Source organism: Protomyctophum parallelum (assembly GCF_964188405.1).
Source record: "Protomyctophum parallelum genome assembly, chromosome: 9".
Classification (NCBI taxonomy): domain Eukaryota; kingdom Metazoa; phylum Chordata; class Actinopteri; order Myctophiformes; family Myctophidae; genus Protomyctophum; species Protomyctophum parallelum.
The window spans coordinates 25017692-25039395 of record NC_139706.1 but is presented as its reverse complement, the minus strand read 5'-3'; the positions used below and the strand labels follow the sequence as shown (position 1 = coordinate 25039395).

General features: G+C 41.1%; 1 protein-coding gene across 1 annotated transcript in view; it reads left to right on the top strand.

The window, feature by feature from the left end:
- LOC310864983 (leucine-rich repeat and fibronectin type III domain-containing protein 1-like) overlaps positions 1-21704 on the top strand; it is a 228644-nt gene that overhangs the window by 40220 nt on the left and 166720 nt on the right. The gene's annotated exons all lie outside the window — the stretch shown is intronic.

Here is a 21704-nt window from a genome sequence, read left to right as displayed (position 1 = left end):
CACACAACATGCATGTGTGTGTGGTGCCAAGTAGTGTGATTTACTGTAGATCTGATGCTTGAATGACACAGATTACCCAAAACATGCATGCATTTTTGATTGATATATTATTTCTTAAGTGCTTTGATGCATGATCAGAATGCCAGGTGAATCAATCCAGGGCTAAAACAAAACCAACCAAATGAGATCTGGGGCTTGAAGGCCCATAAAAGACTAAGCACTGAACTGAGGAAAAGGCAGAGTTTAAACACGACTGGCATTGCTTTTGAAATCGGGGGGTTCGAAAAGGTGTGGCTTTGGAGGGGGGGTTGTCGGAATGCACAGGCAAACTCAATCAGGCCAATGGCAATCAAGGATAAGACACAGGTAAGGTGGGAAACAAGGGTGTGTGGTGGGTAATACGTAGGCAGGCGACAGCAATACACACAAGTTAAGAACAAATAAATGTCCAGAATGGCCATCAGGGACAGCCACAAAAGCCCCAACCCATGACAACAGCAGATACAGTAGCCTACATGCACACATCCAACCCATGACAACAGCAGATACAGTAGCCTACATGCACACATCCATTCCACATCCAACCCATGACAACAGCAGATACAGTAGCCTACATGCACACATCCATTCCACATCCAACCCATGACAACAGCAGATACAGTAGCCTACATGCACACATCCATTCCACATCCAACCCATGACAACAGCAGATACAGTAGCCTACGTGCACACATCCATTCCACATCCAACCCATGACAACAGCAGATACAGTAGCCTACGTGCACACATCCATTCCACATCCAACCCATGACAACAGCAGATACAGTAGCCTACATGCACACATCCATTCCACATCCAACCCATGACAACAGCAGGTACAGTAGCCTACGTGCACACATCCATTCCACATCCAACCCATGACAACAGCAGGTACAGTAGCCTACGTGCACACATCCATTCCACATCCAGCTACAGCTATACTGAGCATCAAAGGAAATAAAACTGGGACAAGATGTAGTGGTTTAAAGTTTGTAAGCCCATAGCTCTTTGGCTGTAGCGGAATGAAGACGTATGATCTGTAGATTCAACCCCAGAGTGAACTGCTAGTACTCAGCAAGTGCCATCGACAATTTGATGACACAGGCAGACATATTTCTTCCAGCCGAGGCCAACATTTTATTTACACAAGCTATAGCGGGTTCAAGTGTCACAAAGCCCCTATTGCTTAATTTATACTCTGTCGTTCGATGATGATGCAGAAAATAGCTGCTCTGTACAGGCTGATGTGACACCATCATATGACAGTATAAATTAGGATTAAGACATCCTTATCATCCATTCTCTCATTTGTTCATTCGAGGCCAGGTTTGACACCTTCAGCGGATTAATGTCTGCTGTGATAACTTCATTAGACCATCTCAAAGCCACCGCTCTGCTGAAATGTGACATTCCTGCAATGTTTTGGGGGGCGGGGTGAAAAACCTTGTCTAAAACCATTTCTACATTGGATCTGAAGCTATACTTTTGTGCAAAACTGTGACAAAGTATAAAATATGGCAATCTGACTCATTTGGGGGTGGGTATCTGTGCTGCTGTCCATGATTTTGAAACTACCATTGCTGCTCTGCCTTCATATCATCTGTGTTGCTGTCCATGGTTCTGAAACTGTCATTGCGGCTTTGCCTGTATATGTGTTGCTGTCCATGGTTTTGAAACTCCGTATTGGTTGCGTATATAGTAGTATAGTATGCTTGGAGAAAAGCACATTTGATCGGTTTTATTTTGACCTTATGCAAAAAAACAAAACAAAAAACATTACTAAAAACACCATTTTCAGTTAGGAGCTAAATGTTCACTTTCACCCCTATGAATGTCTCCAGCTGAATTGATTAATTGACTATTGTAAATTATGTGGGAGTTGATTGAAGTAATTAGCCCAATTGAATGTAATTGTCGACACATTTCATTATCCTTATGCATAGTCACCTCGATCTCAGGGTTTATGATTATGAAATAGAATTATGTACTAATTGTCAGTCACTTAAGTTTGTAATAAATTGATGGGCTTGTCAATCATAGCTATGGATGTTTCATACTACAGAATGTCAAGCTGTCTTCTGCAACATCATTGATAGACACTTAGTCAGAAATTGAAACAGGAAGAGGTACAGTCAGACATTAAGGCTATAAAATGATAACGTAAAACAGTCCTGGGGGAATTGTTTCCATTGTGTGCGTGCATAATAGTTGTTATAGTTCACTAACACAACTGAAACACCTTTTGATATTGAAATAAAAATTGGTCTTGCAGGACAAACTTTACTGAAATAATCTTCAGAATAGGAAATGAAGAGCATAAATTATTAACTGCACCACAAATAAATGGATTGCTGCACATCGCTAAAATACATTTGGTTACCGATCAATTCCATTGTTAGGATGTGACACCTTTCTTTCCGGGAGATATTTAATCTTTAGTGCTTGATGGAGGTCTCCAAAACGGCCTCAGAATGACCCACAAGTGTTACGCTGGGCAGTAAGGACCAAGATTGCTTTCATCTATTTCATCCTGTGGATAGGTCTGGGGCAGTATTATCTTGGAAAAGACCATTGCCACCCGAGTAGAAATCCTTCATCACAGGAGGAAGATGAACACTGAGAATAGTTTAATGCTCTACCTTGTCCTCTATTCGCCCCACATCATTTAAATAGCACTTTCCCTACTGCCATCCGTGACTTTGGTGACAAGATGCCTCTCTGTTCCATAACTAACCACACAAGAGAAAGCCAACAGACTGTCAGCACTGATTCCGGGTCATTTTCTTTTTTTCATTGCTAGGACCCACCAGCGCTTATGAAATATGCAAACACAACAATCAAAGCACAACTTTGAATTGTAAATGCCATCAGGAAATGTATTCATCAAATGATCAAACAGCTCTGTTAGGTTTTCTGATCCATCATGATTTTTGCTTTAATTCTTTTTTCATTCAACAGTGTGAATAATGTGAAGATACTGTCAGCCAAGCATTTATGTTGTGTTTGCAAACAAAATTATTAGTGAGGGCTTAATATCAAAGTATGTGATATATTTCTGATTCATACTGTAGCAGTCTGGTGGACCAAAAAACGATTTTTTTTTGTTTTGTTTTAATCAATAATTCTATATATTTTCTTTTCTTTTTTGAAGCTGTACTAAATCAGGTGTGTATATGTTTGTGACTGAGTCCCTACTCTGTATTGGAAAAAAGATCAGGATGAAATATTGGCTTTGCGGCAGTGGGCTGTGGGGATGCTTGTTTCAGCATGTTCTGCATGTCACCCGTTCCTTCCTACCAGAGCTCTAATCAATGCTGTCTTGACAAATCTCTCCTAGAGAGGGAATCATATATTAAAGTAGGTAAAGGGTGTTGGTTTACTCTACGCTTACCCAGCTTCTGTAATTCAAGACGTGTATACTCTTAAACTGGACATTAAACTGGATACATTGATTATGGTGTTCAAGTGCTCATCAACTATGACTTCATTCACGTCCATTCACTGCTCCGTCTCTCATGTAGCCTTTATTTCATTAATCTAGCGTAATAACATATAATATATAAATAATATAAAACTGAGATTAAGGGGAAAATTTTGTTTTTGATGTTGATATTCATGCATGGTCTAGTCTCAAGCCAGACTACTATTTCACAATCTTGGAATGCTATAGGAATCTGTAACACGCCTCCTGAAAGAACGGAGGCTGTCATCTGTTCATTATTCTCACTCGCAAAAACCTTTTTTCAATTTCTATTATTGCTAAGCCGCAAGTTATATGCACGTAGACTCATTTGATTTATAGTAAGTTCCGGTTGACATCGCATTGTTTTTGTTCACCGCATAGCAAATTCGTTTACATATACAGTAGTCTTGCTAGTCGCACCACAAGTTAGAATAAAAGATGGACATGCCAAACTACCAAGACCAACAATTATTATACCAAAATGAACAGTCGTTGGTTTCGGCCGTCTGGTGATGAAACATTATTTCCACTCACAAACCCGGACATGGTATTGATCCCAGGCTATAAGATCCAAAAACCGAACCAAAAAAGAACATGAAGTGAGGAGATACATATACGGTCTATGGTCAAGTCAATGCTATACTAATCTGCTGACACACGATAACCAGACAGCATTGCGAACCACCTATGAATATCTTCTGTGGGCAACACTGAGGTCACCACCCATAATGTTTGATGCATGGAAACCTTTCGCATGGAAATTATTCTGACAACTGCAGAACATATCCGACCTGTGAAGGCACCTTTTTATCACATTGTACTGCATGGTTTCTTCCTCATAGACATTCATCCACCTATTGAGTTGTGGGCCATGTCGCGCGCAGGGCCGATGGCCAATGGATGCATATTGCGGCTGTCCACAATAGCTTTTTGGATAGCCGGAACCAACCGGAACCAAGCCGGAACCAACCGGTGGAAAAGGGTTCTGTGGGTTTTCTGAGACCATGTTGTAAATAAACATTAAGCAAAAAGTCATGGTTAAACTATGGTACGAGTCCTGACAACTGAACCACAGTTTTCTTTAACAAATGACAGTGTAGTTGCAGACACATGAGCAAAAAAGTACTGCCGAAGCAAACAACCCGCAGCACTCCAGGTTAGAACAAAATCCTTTACGGTACAAGGCTCAAATATACAGGATGAAATCAATCCTTTTCACATTAATTTATTTACCTCTGACGAGAGTTGATAACGAATGCGTTTCGGCCTGCTTGGCCTTCGTCAGCGTTATGACAACAGGAAGTGTGGTATTTATATATGAGATACAATCATCTTACACAGTATCAAAAAGACTATTTATGGTACCAGTTCAAGACAGGTTAAAAATCATGTGAGCATAAATATGTACATAGTAAAATATGAATACATCACAATGGTAAACTCACACCTTGAGTCTATGCTTTTTAAACTGTATAAAGTGTATAGAGTGTATGAATCCAATAGGCCTTTGGAGTAACGCTCGGTCTCTATCACCCCCTCTTTTTAGGGGTTCACAACTTCAATTCCCTGGAACCTCAAAGGGCTGACTGCATGACCCACAGCATTAAAATGTCTTGTAACAGAAGATTTCTCATCATTATTCTCAATGGAACTTTTATTAACCTCGTTTTGATTTCCCTGATAGTTTTCCCCAAATAACATAGGCCACAAGGGCATTTCAAAAGGTATACTACATATTTTGTTTTGCATGAAATCCTGCCTTTAACTGCATATTTTTTTCCCCGAATGCGGGTGTAAAAAAGACTCACTCTTGATCATTGCATTACAGTGTATACAGTTGCAGACACATGAAAGCAGCCAGGGTGTCTGTCATCCACTTACAAGGTGTTCAAGGTTGAGACCTAATTCTTTGTATCAACAGGAAACCGAAACCGTTGCCAAGGGAACGGAAATACGTGACTGTTGATAAAGAATGTCAGGCAATCAAGAGTGAGCTGGATGCATTGAAGCACAACTGTGCCATATCACACTGTAGCAGAACCTCCACTACTTCTCTCGACAAGGATTTGGTAATCCTGACAGTCCATCTGACATACAGAATGAATGATGCCTGTCGGATTCACTCTTTCGTGATCTTGCGGCTGGTGTAAAATGAGGCATTTTTTTTGTTCTTTGTTCTTTGTTTGACAACTGCACTTCAATGATTACCTATAGTGTTACCTTGAAGATGGGGTTCACAGAGAGACCCGTTTTGTGTGTGAGTGTGTGCTCTGCCTCTCTTATGGCACAAGGTAAAATACACAATAGACTTAAAAAAAAAAGCGATCATAGCACTCAAAAATGATGATAAATGATAAAAGCTTTTATGGAATAAACTTTGTTTTAAATCTCTTTTTCTTTTTTTAAGTCTATATTGTCCTGTTACTCTTAGAAGCACCTTACACATTCAAGACGTTTTTAATCCTGGTTGGCCTCTGTGTTTTTCTAAGATGTATACTATACACATGTCCTGCATTATGATTCTTCCTTTAGATTCTTCCATTTCAGCACAGGAGCTCTCAGTTCCTTGAAGTAAACACCTTTTGTGCCTTGGGCTCATTTTCTCGGCCTTGGTGAGACTTCATAAAGAATCCTTTAGATCCTTTCTAGATAAGATGAGCAAGACATGATCCCACGCCACAGCATGCGTGCCATCTGCCTTGACTCTCTTACATAATATGAATCGGTTCTCTCTCGCAGATTTGTGGACAGAGGGAGGAACAACAATTGAGACACCATTTAGACTGGCTGTGTGGAGTGCCACTTCAACAATGCAGGGAAGACCCTGAAGATCCTAGCTTGTCTGTCCGAAACGGTCTTATCTCTGTGTCCACAATAACATATTTGGCATTGGCAGCTACGAGTATGCGGCTATATAATTAATTGCGAACGCAGTGAGCCACTTACTATGACAGCAGGGGCTGAGTGTCTGTGTGTGTGTGTGTCACGCTGTGTGGTGTCACGCTGTTACACCACCGGCCCGCCACCAGAGGGCGCAGCTGTGGCACGCACGCACGCACACACACACACACACACACACAGGGCGCAGCTGTAGCACACACAACCACACACACACGAGCTGCGTTCGCTTCACGCGTTTGCGCGTCTTACTTGTTATTCTCTGCTGGTTGTGTTAGTAGTTGGATCTGATGTGTGTGTTTGTTTGTGTGTGTGTCACACAGGGACAGGGACATCAACTGAGCAATAGAGCAATAGACTATTATATGGTGTCAATGGTTTTTGGGGGGCACCCAGGTGACAGCGAAGTGACAAAAGAGACATGGGAATGGACAGGGCTATGAAATGACATATTTATTCACCGTACATTTCTGTGCATACGACCTCAACTGCTACGCTATCTTGGGGCCTAGGCAAGGATGCCACACTCTTCCTAGAAACTCTAAAAATAATGTTTGCGGTAGAAAATGCTGCAAAAAGAAGCCTATACAGACTACACTGCCTTCAACTGAAAGCTTTCATTTAAATGTAGGCTATAGATCTATAAATCTAAATTCTTGTCTTTCAGTTTCATTTATTTGTCTTATTTCTTCCTGTTACCAACATGAATTGCTATGAGACCATTGGGTAGATTTTGAAGGTGCGTTTTACCAATGGAAATACATAAATTGGCCTCGCTCTGCGCACATTCGTATTATGAAAGGCATATCGGCCCGTGTTGAACGCACTCGGCCGTGTTGAACGCACACACATTATGGCTTACCGCGTTCCTGAATATTTTAGCATTGTGGGAGTGTCCATATGTTAATTATTTTCGCTTTGCGCAATTTGCTATTAAGCCCCTTGACCTAAAGACACTCAGCGCATAACGATTAGACGTGGGTCTGACCACCTCATAAACGCAAAAAGCACTGTTTGATTTGACACTTGAGCGGCTCTGAGAGGCTGCTAGAGTGTTGCCATGTCTGTTTATTATAAGCGGCTTCTTTTTCTGTAAAGTTGCTTGTAAATATTGGTAGTTGTACTATTTTGTGGTTGCTTTTCTTGTTTCTAAAGTGGTTATTTGGACTTTTCTCCTAATGTTGTTTAAACCAGTGATCCTCACACAGCACATTCCCATGTCAAGGATCCCCAGATGAATGCATTTGCCCAACTAAGGACGGCTAATCCAAAAATTAAATAAAAAAATTCCAAGATTACTTTTGAAAATAGCAGATCTATACCAGCTCACAATGCATCACATTCATTCATTAAAACTATGAACTCTGACTGCAGGGGGATATATATAATGATCATTATAACAATGTGCAAGAACATATTTAAAAAGAAGGAAGAACTTTATATTTGTGGACAATCAAAATATGTTTTTTTATTTTAATGTGGTGTCATTAAAAATTAATCTGGATATGGCAGACTCACTATCTAGAAAATAAAAACATGGCACTTCATTTAAAATAGGTTACAGACTAGAGCACAGCACGGGTCCACCCAGACCCGAATACCCGAGATCCGACCCGAGAACCGAGCCGGGTCGGGTGCAAAATATTGACGTGCCGTCGGGGAACGGGCGGTTCCATTTCAAAGCTGCGGATCTCGTTTCGGGTATCTGAAATGCAGAATACCCGAAATACCCGTGCAGGACCCGAGCTTTATTATATATTGTAACGATCCCAGGAACCGGAGGCAGAGACGTAGTTCCAATGATAAAGATCTCTCTTTATTATAGTTCAACAATCATCCATATAACCACAGCATTTGTGTGTGTACATGCTAGCCAGGTTTGCGCTCTCAACCTAACTACCAACACAGCCTCTCACAGGCTCACATGCCGCGTCACTCACTCCTCCGTCCCAGGAGTCCATAGAGTAATAATAACTCTATGCAGGAGTCACACCCCCAAGACAGTCCCATTGGCTAAAGCCATAGCTGGCCGCTACACTATATATATATATATATATATATAACCTTTCAACTTTAAAAATAGTTTTTGAAAATAGACATGATATTATGGTTATGCGTTATGGTTGTAATGATTATGTTCTAAAATACACGCCTCGAGGATTTGGAAATGGAACGTATCCACTGGTGGTGGGTGTGTCACAGTGTGTGCGCGGCCGGTCACATACACAGTCAGTTGTGTGAAGTCAGCCTTCCGATGTGAAAGTGATCCACCGCAGTCTGGAATAAAGCCTAATTATTACAGCACGTCGTCCTTTCTGATTGTACACATTGTGCAACGCAAGACACAAACTGTAGGCCTACTTAACCATGCGACGCATTGCGAGCTTGTAGATTGGCGCTTTTCAGCGCTCATTTGAGGACGGGGTGATGCATGCAGCATTGCTGACGTTCAGTCTCATAATCACAGTGAAAATGAGCATAATATAGGATTGGACACACCACGGGTGTAACGGGTCGTCGGGTCTTTCGGAACGGGTAGGTTTTTTTCGGATCCGAACCTGTTTTTATCGGCTCCTGATCGGACCGGGTCAAATTATTTCGGGTCCGGTTCTGGACCGGGTGCGGCCAATTAGAATGTTCTCGGATCCGGATCGGTTCGGTTCTGATATCACCGGGTCCGTTCCGGGCCGGGTCCAATTTTATGGACCCGTGCTGTGCTCTATTACAGACCCCTGTTATATGCGCTTATTTTTATAGACCTATTTACTTGTTTCTATGAGACATGGCAACAGCCTCGTTTTGCGTCTTCTTTTTTTTTAAATGTTGAGATTAGAAACGGCCATAATTATTTCATTTCTCAACCTTAAAAATAAATAAAAACATCTCCATAATCCGTGGGAAGTTTGCTTTCATATGCTGTATCACACCCGATTCAAGTCTTCTTCAATAAAATGCTACGAGCGAACTCAGCGAAGAACATACCATCGGGGCCACAGCATTACGCAGCATGCATTCAACTCATTCCTTTGTCGTGACTTGAATGAAATAAAATATAATAAACGTTATTTTACTGGTGTTTTTCAATAGAAACAAATAAAGAGCGTGTGTAGGCTACTGTGTGCAATTGCAACAGTGCATATACATGCATGCACTAGGCTATATTTCTTCCGTGTCGGGATGGTGATTGAGCTCTTCAAGTTCACAGCCCGTTTGTCTTTCATAAAAAAACGTTGATATTAGCCTATAAACATCTCATTTCTCAACCGTTTTATTAAATGTAAAAATCTCCATATTCCTTAGGAATCTTGCTTTCATTCGCTGTATGGTACATGGTTCTATCGTTATCGAATTAAACAATATCAAACGAACTTGCATGTTCGGGGGTTCGACGATTCTGGGAACATTACGCATGGATTGCCAATTTCCCAATATGCTGCTATCTACTCGCAGTTCCATTCCGATCTGAAAGGTATAGGTGGGTCTGTTCTTTTGAGGCATAAAGGTGATAGCATGCAGTGCAATAGGAATAATTAACCCAAATGTGACAAAGTCATGTCATGTCTTCTATGGTGCCAGCCTGCAGAAATGTATTACCACGATCCCCAAAGTGCGCATTCCGTATGTGACATCAGCTGACTGGTAAATAGAATAGTACAGACATGTTGATTGGGTACGTCTCAAACACGCCTTAAACACACCCATGACTAATTCAAGGCCGTTTTGCGCACTCCGCGGGGTGTCAAAAGCGCTTCTTAACATGCCCAAAATTGCAATATGACATACCACACGCCCCCAGATCATAATACTGTAATTAGATTAGTAATATAGAAGTAAGTAAAATAGAAGTCCTAAATCAACCCCCATGTACTATATATCTACAAACCAAGAAGGTTTGTTGTTACCAACAACCCACTGATCAGCATTTTGTCAGCTGCTTATGTACAGTATATCAAAATGGTACAGGTGTAAAACGTGTACACATTGCTATCTCCCCAGGCATAGGGAACGCAAAGAACATGCATTCCCTTAAGCTAGCGGTTCTCAAACTTTTTGGCCTGTGCATCCCCTGTAACCTCCCGACCTAGCTGGCACCCCCCCCTAGATGGAAAGTTAAATAATAAATATATGAACATATTTTAATTTTATATGTAACATATATGTTTATCATGTGACATATTATCAAAATTGGCTGTCTACATATATGTCTAAATATATCCATATAAGTATATGTTGACATAAATAGGCCTATGCTATGAGACATAATATTTCATATCCACATATGTGGCATATAAGTGCATATATTCTGCATATACTTGCCATGTATTGGCATATAATTATGTTCATATATTTAAAATAACACCATAGCAGCCTTTTCATGTTGCGCACCCCCGGGTGCTCGCCCACCACAGGTGGTGCACGCACCACAGCTTGGGAAGCTAACTAAAGGATATCCCTAGACTAGAGAAAACCTATTCACTTAAATATTTATTATACTGCATCAATGTTTTACTAGTTCAAACAAGGTGAAATTTTAGCAAAATACTCTGCACTCCCAAAAAATAAACTGCTCATGTTACAGAGATACTGAGTAGAATTTATACTCTAGCCAGTTTGCCACAGAAAAGAAGAAAATTGATTTCAGATTTGGTTCCAGAGTGGATCCCTGACTTAGCCAGCCTGTGACATCAGTCATTGCGACTGTAGGTCACATTTACTATGAAATCGTGCATTTCCCGTCAGTCAGTCAGTCAGTCAGTCAGTCAGTCAGTTGTTTGGTTGGTTGGTCTCGTGACATGTGAAATCAATATCAATATCAATATTAAGCCCACATATGGGAATGCCCATATATGGATATCCCTGATGTCATCAATATTGACCAGCAACTCTATACCTCTGACCTTAAACCCGTAGATCTCCATACATGGAGCTGACCTGTTCTGACATTCCATATGTTGATTATTCCCCATCCATCTCCCTTTTGACTGATACCCGTCCTTAAGTACAGCCACGCCAGGCAGGTGGGGAAAACTCGAGTTCTCAACAGGCCCGAAAATGAAGGCCCAGCCCTACCTGGGCCCTCATCAAGCCCTGTACACTCAAGACACTGCCCCCACTGCCACACTAGAGTTCTCATCAGGCCCGAAAATTAACCCTGTACACTGTGCCCCCGCTGCCACCCTTATATCTCCATAATCGTTGCTGTCGAGAGGAAACCTCATAACTCCATTTTTGAGTTTGATTGTTTTCTTTGCATAAATGAGTGCTATTGAACACCCTTTGGTGACCTACTGGTCAGAGGAGGCAATCTCAATCGCTTGATCCACAGTTGGTGCAGCAGAACAGTGGCTATTGAATATTGAATGATGGTCGCCTGGGGAAATTAATGTTGTTGTTTTTTTTTGCTTTCGTTTTTTTTTTTTGCTGTGGAGGAGTTCTATCACAACTGTGGTCGAAATGACAACTGAAAATAGAACGGCCTATAGGCCAAAACGTGGGCTGAGCGCACGTACAATATTGTAGAGTTATCTATAAAGCTGCAGGCCCTAGGGATGACTCCGCCTCTAAGCCTTTCAATGTGCTCCCTCTTCCGGTGAACACACTTGACGTCCCCATTGGAAAGTAACAACAGCTGTTTGACCTAAAGCGCCACTGTCCAAGTGATGTATAGATAAAGAGCCGTCAACGTATCACAGAGGGAGACGTCCTGCTTTGCAAGTGTGAATGCTTTGAAGTGAACATGCTGCCACACTGGAGGAAGTATAGAACCTGAACAGCTGTTCTAACCTGCTTACCTTGTAAGATTCGTGACATCAGGGGGGTTTTCCCTAAAGAAAGTTGACATTATGAAGCCAATAACTGCACAGTGCGTGCTGAATTAGACAGACGTTGTTAGAGAATAAAGTAACAAAAGTAATGTGGCAGATTTATGTTTTCATGGCAGCAAACGAAGCGGGCAGAGACGTTTTCGTGTTTTACTACAACAGAACAATGAAATGAACTGAAATGGAAATAGGCCTGACTGCCTCAGTGCTTTCCTGTTGGACCATGGTACCAATAGAATCCTGCAAAGCTTCAATTACTGCTTGTCCCATTACTGCTTGTCCCATATTATCTATACTGTGTGCCAGCTGGAGAAAAATCCACAAATGTCTAACTCACCATTTTATGTCTCAACCGAGGGTAAACGAGTGGAAAAGGCCATAAAACTATAGAGCCTGAAGGCAAAATACTGAGACTACAACAATCAAAGCAATATAAAAAAAAATCAGTATATGCTTTTTAGGTAACTGTTAGGAAATAACTGCTGTACAAAAAATCCAAATCATACTGCTCAGAAGAAACAGGAAAGGCTACGTTTACCTGTATGCTCAGGAAACCAGAAAGGTTGGGTAAACAGCACAACACCCAGTCAGTCCAGAGTTAACTAAGCTAAACATCTAAGTGGAAATGCTTTTCTTGTTAAAACACTTCTGCATTTCTTCACGCTATTTAAGATATAAAGTCATAGTTGGTGATGCTTGCAGATTACACGTTCCTCGTCAGGGACTTGCTCAATTTGATTTTCCATTGCACCATTGAGCATCAGTAATGTTTCAATCACACTGCTTGCCCCACGGGAAAGAGTCCAGCTCCACCCCAGAGTGGTTCCCTGTGATTCAGGCTGCTTCAACCAGTGGCTATAACCTTTACTCTATAAGTGAATTGGCCTGCCTGCCTCCACTGATAACACACTCCATCAGAGAGTGAGGCTGAGAGGAGATGATCAGGGCTGCTCTCTCTCTGTCCCTGTGTTGTGCTCAGGTTGTGGGACCTTCAGACATTACCACCAATCTTGTACGTCGTTGGCCAGCATTCACCTTTTACCATAACCTTGGTAGCCTCTATTCCATACAACCAGTGAACCCTAACAGCTAACACTCATCTACCACATACATACTCATAACACTACAGTGTGGATCCTACTGTACATCAAAGGCAACCTCTACATTCACCTTCACCTATTACAGTATGTCCTTTCCCTTGACTCTTGCACTCAATGTACGGTATGTGCTACCTGCAGACCTGGACGTTTTTAGAGTGAGTCAGGTCACGTGTAGACTATGTACTGTATATAGAGTCTATGACAATTTTTACGAGGTTACATTATCAGAAGAGACTTCTTTTTTACATTTCTGGTCAAATCACTTGACACAAATCACTTGACTTTCAAGCCACAAGAACAAGACTTTGGAATACAGTATGGTCAGTTGTTCAACTAAACATAATAACAACAGCAGGACATTGACAAGTTGAATATGTTCTTCTCATAAATATTTCGTACAGTATTAATTGATGCAGTAATGGAAGTGGGAATGAGTAGCAAGGGCCTGTTGTACTGCTTGAGATAAAAAGCATTATACAGAAATGCATGTATGCATCAGCAATAAAAGGGTCATATAGGCTAGATTGACAAAACATTTGTAAATTAACATAACTGCAAGTTTCATTGTAAGTGCAATATCCTGTTCATACTGTTCAATAACCTAAATTCTGAAAGACACCACCACATTTGATCGCCAGCAGGGCATATTGACATACCAATACCATCATGTCTACATAACTCACTGTGTCAGATGATTCATCAATAGTGTTTATACATCCCAGGAAACGCACAACATGACGATGTAACAGTCTGCATTTATGTGGCATACATTTTCCACCCACATGAAACAACAGACATTAATATTCATACGTGTATTCTATATGTGATCACTGTTATGTAATAGACGTTGCACAATTACTCACACATGGAACAAAATGCTAATATTGTATGCAAAAATGTTTGATGTGTGACTTACAAAACAGAATAATCATCAGGTAATGTTCAGTTAACTACTGACTTGTGTAAAAAGGCGTTTGATCAGTCTGCACCTCTCTGCTGACAGACTCTCTCCATCTTAGTGTTGTGACTGATTATGTTTGTCAGGACATTGGTCTGTTTGCTGAGTGCTGGCGAGTGAGAATAACTGCCCAAGATAGACAGTCGGAGTGCTATGCTGAATGCCACTTCTGTGTGATTTTAAATTGAGTTTCTTAATAAAAAAGAAATGCCTTCAACCATTTCTTTCTGTTTTAATCACTCCAATCTATAGACTAATTATTTGTTTACAAACATTGGGACTGGGCGCACGGGTGACTGTTTCATGTGTAATCAATTCCCAACAGATCTCCAAACCTGTTGTTTTGGGGAGCGCTGATTTCAGTCCAACCTCCTCTTGTGTGTTGGCTAGTGAGGTGCACCCTAGAACAATATGGACAAACAGGCTCTGCTGCCGTGATCATGAGCGCACCTCCCGTACTTATGACAGCGAATGGAGGTGTGGTTTTGACAACTGATTTGAATTGCTATTATTGTTCGAACACAACAGAAACCAAGGATTATATATTTCAAGGGCAAGAGATCACAATAAAAATCCTAATCATTCTTCCTCCACACTGGGAGAAAAACAGCATCTGAAAGTTTGATGGGGCATTTATTTTATATGTGAGTGCATTTACAACTTTTCCATTGCATCTTATGAGAGGCAGGGTTCTTGTGTTGCCGGTATGTACGCACATGCTGTTGCTTATCAGTGTGACGTCGTCTGTTAAGGCGTCTATAGCGTCTCTATTCTGGGGGAACACATTCTTTGAAAATACAAGATATAAGCTAACTCAACGCATTACATTGAGGTGCGTTGTAAGCTTGGGGAGGGAACAGATGGTGGAGGTGAACGGAACAGTACTGCCCCCCCCCCCCCCCCCCGCGTTCCACAAGGAAGCATACTAGGGCCTTTACTGTTCGTAATATATGTAAATCAGCTTGTGACTGCAAATTCTTCCTGTTCGCGGTTGACTGGTTACGGACAGGAAAAAAATGCAGGTTGAACATAAACATCAAATCGAACGATAAGCTTGACGTAGCCAACTACTTAAACATCTTCTTTTCAATCATTGCAACAACGCTGGTTAACAAACTGCCCTCCCACTCCGGGCGTTTTGGTGTAGAGCACATCAAAGCCTTCTACAGAAACGTAGGTGTTTGTAAAGATGGTAACAACGGAGGAGGTACTTAAAAAACTGAGTGCCCTTCAACCCCACAAGGCCACTGGCCATGACAATATTCCCTCCAAATGTCTCAGAGACTCTGCCATCTCTATAGCTCCAATCATCACCCACATAATAAACCTCTCCATCAAACAGGAACAGGTCCCCCAAGATTTCAAACTGGCCAAAGTAACCCCCCCCCCCCCCCCCTGCACAAGAAAGGGAACAAAGGTTGAAAAGGCACTTGGCTCCGAACTCGGTAGAACAGCACCTGGCTCGCTGATAACAAACTGCAGTATCTTTACACCTGGGAAAAACTGAATCCATTCTCTTTGGATCAAATAGTAATCTCAGCAAGGCAGATGGCTTCTTGGCTTAGGGTTGACGACAAAGTACAGCAACTTGCAATGGGCGCTGTTCTACAAGATTTGCTACACCACTAAGATACCCATGTACTCACGGCACTTCCTTAAAGATGAAGTGCTGTGAGTTTTGTATTTTTTCCAGTTTTTCATGTGTTTATGAGGTGACAATACTTCATTAGACCCCTTGGTGTGATTATGTGCAATGGTGTCTTCCCTTTGTATTTAGGGTTTCTTCCTGGAGGCTGAAACCTTGACAGTCAAACGTGCCAATGATCACAATATCATCCCCTCCCCTAACCCCTAAACCCTTTATCATACAACAACAGCTAACAACAGCTAATGAAGCTAAATCATTTTAACAAATACTGTACACGTTTAAAAAAGAAAAATCCTCCTTATATAATAATACCGTATTGTGCCGAATATACGACGACACTGATTATAAGACGACCCCATTTTTCAAGACTCATTTGTGGAAAAAGAACATTGAATGTCAAATAGTCTAGTCCCAATTAAAATACGACCCCTCTTATATATCACGTCACGTCACAATTCACCTGATGATCATGTTTGAGGGCGGAAAACAATCATGGCACTCCATCTTTAATGTCAACGAAGTCCACAATCACAACACCAGAGGGAGTTCAACAAACCACGTGCAACCCAGATTCGGATCGTATTTGTCGGATATTTGTACGTCTTTCAATGTTCTGATGAATTGAAAATGGAGGACCCTGATGTAAACAAGTTATATCCTCAGTAGCAATTTCTGTATTGACCTGTATTTTCTTTTGAACTGTACCCATTCTACATACTGTAAATAACAATCAATCAATCAATCATATTGTCGGCGAAGACAGTTGGTGTTGAGGGAACAAATCAGCTGACCTAGTATAGGGGGACCCCGGTCAATTAAAGTGGTTACGCTTTGAGGCATTTTCCGGGCATTTTCCATTCACAGACATGTCGGCTGGTGACTTGCTGTACACGCCCTAACCACTTGGCATTCGGTCTGTCATGTGATGGCCTCATCTGGCTGTAATATTAATTAAAGCTTTGCGCCTTCCATCAATATGCCAACACTTTGTGGCCTCACTTAGCTAGCTCTAAAAGAGAGCTGGTCTCTGTCGCCCATCTCCATGAAGATCTTAATGTTGAGGTCCATCTCAGTTGTCTTCTGACAAGGGGACTACACACTAAAATCCTCATTTGGTGTAAATATAGACCACTGTCTGTTAAATTAACACTTAAGGATTTTACAGTGTAGTGCAGTGTAGTGTAGTGCCTGCAAACGTTGTCCAGATAAGCACTAAGAACCATGACATGATACTTGTGTGCAATCAAGCTTTGTTGCTCTTGCACTTGGACTAACACATTATCTCTCTCTCTCTCTCTCTCTCTCTCTCTCTCTCTCTCTCCGCTGTTCTCATCAAAATTATTCTTTTGAATGTTCTGTTGCCATGGTACCTCGAGATCTTTTCTTCCTGGGATAAGGATTCTGATTTATCAGGTCCTGCTTACCACAGAGGTGACACTTGGGTTCAATTTAGGAGGCAAAATTAGAACAAGAAAAGAAAAGTATACTGTGAAAATACATCCTCATGTTAATTACCATACTGTGAACATTTTACTGTGAACATATAATAATAATAATAATAAGGGGACGGGGTTCATAATTGTATACATATTTATTCTATATATTTTTGCCATGTTGGACAGAGACTACAATGGCAATGGCTCAAAGTAAAAACGAAAAAGGGGGGCATCACAGGAGCAACTGTTAAAAATTAAAACCGGGCTTGTCAGTGTATCATTGCGAACGCAGTGAGCCACTTACTATGACAGCAAGGGCTGAATGTCTGTGTGTGTGTCACGCTGTTACACCACCCGCCCGCCACCAGAGGGCGCAGCTGTAGCACACACACACACACACACACAGGGCGCAGCTGTAGCACACACACACACACACAACCACACACACACGAGCTGAGTTCGCTTCCCGCGTTTGCGCGTCTTACTTGTAATATTGTAGATTGTAAATAGAATTGCTCAAGTTTCTTTATAGTCTCTCAACACAGATTTTCCAAGAATATACTGTACATTTTGTATATTTTAACCAAATGGGTTCCTAGTTTCCCCACTGATAATAGGATTATAAAAAGAGAATATTTTTTCTTCTTTTTTTGAGGGGCGCTAGCCCCTCCAGCTATGTCCAGCTTTGAGGGTTTGTGTAAACAGAAACATTGTCCTAACAGAAACATTGCATGTCATTGACAATGAATGGCCAGTTTTGAGTGTTTGTACCTAACATAAACATGCCAACTATAATGGGTAGCTAGCAGCAGCTCAGGAGGTACAGACTGCTCCCTGGGTGCTGTTCAGTAGTTGCCCTCTGCTCCTAATAGTAAGGATGGGAAAATGCAGAGGACAAATTCCAATTGTGTGAAAATGGAAAAGAGGACACAAATGTTTTATTTTTATGCAACTAGTAGGAAAATCTACGCAATTGTGTTCACACACAGTATGTGTTCAGTGCTCACTCATATTTGAAAATAAGACAGCTGGGCTCTCTGTAGGACCCATGATCCACTAATAATGTTTTGTTCTTGCAGACAGTGCTTCATTGTCACAAGACTATTCCTAATCCCAGCTCAGCACGCACACACACACGCACACGAAGACCATGCATCAAGAAACTGATGGAACATCACATTATTGGTCCTCCGGGCTCTGCCATGGAGGAAGAAACTGGGGATTTCTGTGTCCTTAATGGAAATTGATCTGAGAAATTTGTTAAAATAGTGCAACAATGGTGTGTCCAAATAGCATTATGGAACCTCTAACCACATGCACCTGGAGTGGGCAACATCTACATGTAATAGGCCTATGTTGTAGGTCATTAAGCATGCCCTCTGAGCATATTAGTGCCCGGCCGTATGCTGGTTCTGAGTGCAATGCTCCCTCCTTTATGCCCTGCACTCTAGGAGATGGCGAGTTTCCTTGTTAAATTGGATGCACTGACCTAATCCGCTATTATGCTTTCAAAGACCAGTGTGCAGTAATTTCATCACTTTGGTGAGTGAAGACATTTAAGATAGCCAATTTCTCAATATCATATCAATCAATCACTTTACAGTGCATTACTCTGAGAGGGATCTTTAGCCCATGGAGTGTAGGCTGACATAAATAGAAGAATGGCCTCGCCTGTAGCTCTTTTTCAGTTTCTATCAGTATTCTGCACATGAGCTCTACTCTATGTGTTCACCCACCTCATGAACATGCTCATTCTTAAAGGGCTCATATAATTCATACTGTGAAACTCAAAATCTATAGCGGGCTCTGTGACACAGTGGATTTATGTAGGGCCACCTAAAACCAATAGATTTTACAAAGATTACCACAGGCTGACAAATACAAAACTAAACCGGTTAGAGATGATATAGACAGCTATTCAAACAAGAAGGTTTGTCATACGTAAATAATGTTTCATTGTCACAACTTGGGGGCCATGTTAAAAGTAACCCTTTTTGGGCGGGAACCCCTTTTGGTGCTAGCATTATGTTATGCTTTAGCTATTGAAAAATAGCAGATCTACAAGCTCATCGCGCGCCACCGAGTGGCGCGCTACAAGCTTATTTTTACGAGCTTATTTTTTAAAAATAAATGACTACTGACACAGAAACATAGCTTTTTCAGAAAACTGTCAGGATGTAGAAGACATTTTTAGAATCTGATCTCAGGTCATCCTGTTATTCTGACCCTGTGCCCGTGCAGACCGATGTGCTTGTGCAGACCACTAGATACCGGTTACATTAATTATTGGTAATATGAGAACAGATCCTGTATGTACATCTTTGGTTGTGATATTTCTCTTGTTCTGTGCTCCTCCCTGGCCCTCATGTCTATTGGAAGACAATATTGTTCATATACTGTACAGAACTGTCTTTATTTATAACATTCTTACAGCCAAACAAAATCAATGTAAGGTCACAGACACTGGAAAATGTGTTTGTTCAGCTGATCTCCTATATGGTCCTAATGGATATGGATTCTGGAAATAACAGGTACATGTTCAAATGTGCTACCCAAGCACGAGCGGTCAAATGGGAGCTGGACTTCTAGCGTAACTGGACCATGTACCTCACATTGACTTCATATTGAATCATGTCACTCAGAACATGTGTGTCGCACCCAATATAATCACACCAACTAGGAAATGGGAAAATAGACAAGAGAATGTGAAGCTTCTTCATAATCCATGTAATTGATACATGTAAAAAATATATATTTTGCATCAGTATTGTTAAGCATTTTTTTAATCGGTGATCAAAAATATCACTATTTTCCTTTAAGGAGAGTGGAGACAGGCAGATAGGAATACCGATCAAAGATCCCTGCATATACTATACATCTAAATTTCACAAATACGCTAAAACTAGGTCGAAAGGATTTGGAAATTTTTAAAAATAACAGCATCACAGAACCAACGAAGACTTTCGGGCATTCCTTATGAGAAGGTATCATTGGGATTGGTTTTCAAAGCAGTGGACGTAGGTTTGTTACTGCTGGTTTTCTCTGGTGTCCAAGCCCATTGATTGGGTGTAGATTTCCCCAGGCGTATCAACAGTAGGCAGAGATCCTAGGGAGAGAAGCTCTTTTCTGTGACTATCGGAGGGAGGGGGCGTGGGTAAGATGCAAATGGGAGGTGACAAAGTCAAAGCCAGTATTTTTTAATGAGCTGTTGGATGTCACCACAGTAGGCTACAGTGTTTGGAAGAAAAGAACATCGGCAACTGTATCAACCATGGATCATTATCAAAGAGGAAATACTTTTGCACACAGGCTTTAAATTGAGTCATATTTAAATGGATTTTTCACTTTTTCAATGTTGTTTTGGTTCATTTCATTGTCTACTCACTACTCAGGCTTATGTTAACACTCCAGACAGTTTCTAAGTTGCTTGATTCAGTACTGTTTAGATATTTGATATTAATTTTACCTGCCCCACCCCCTTCCTATACAAACCCATTGTACGGGCGTATATCTTTTCACTTTTGATATATACTTTGCCATGGTGTCATGCAGTTTCTTTTTTAGTGCATCAAGAGTTCTTTGTCTTTTCAGTTCAGTTTGTATTTGTTTAAAGACCACAGGCTGTATTTTGCGTGTCTTAAGTACCAGGTCTTATTCCCTAACTTGAGTAAACTAAAGACCTGGAGGCGTGATCAATGCCATTTGGCTATTCTGAGTGGCCAAAGAGCATTGATCACACCTCCAGGTCTTTAGTTTACTCAAGTTAGGGAATAAGACCTGGTACTTAAGACACGCAAAATACAGCCCGTGGGGCTGTCTTTTGCGTGTCTTAAGTACCATGACTGACCATGACTGTCACACTCACAAACCATCTATTGTTTTTGGGACAGAATCCTGTTGGTGGTCAAATTATTCACACTGCTGCTGTAGCCAATTGTAATACAAGGATTGTTTCAGATTATAGGGGAAATAATGTTATGTTATGTTCCTGTGAATAATGCTGATGACATGGCAGGAATTGTTTTAGGCTATGATTTTTTTTTTCTTCATTTTTTTTAGAGCAGCAAAGAAATCCCTCAGTGCATGCAGCACCATTTGTGCTGGTCCATACTGGCCTATCCCGAAGTATAACAATTGGTCATGCAGCAGTGTTGCAAATTGACCACAAATTGTGTCATTACAGTAGAATTAAATCACACGTGTTGTAGGTTTAATTAAAACCCAAATTACATCAGTGCTGAGTGCTGCAATGCTGCACAATTCACAAGGTGCCAATATTGTTTCTTAACAGCAAATGTCCATTGCACTTTATTTGCTCTCCTCTGCATTTGCCCCAGATA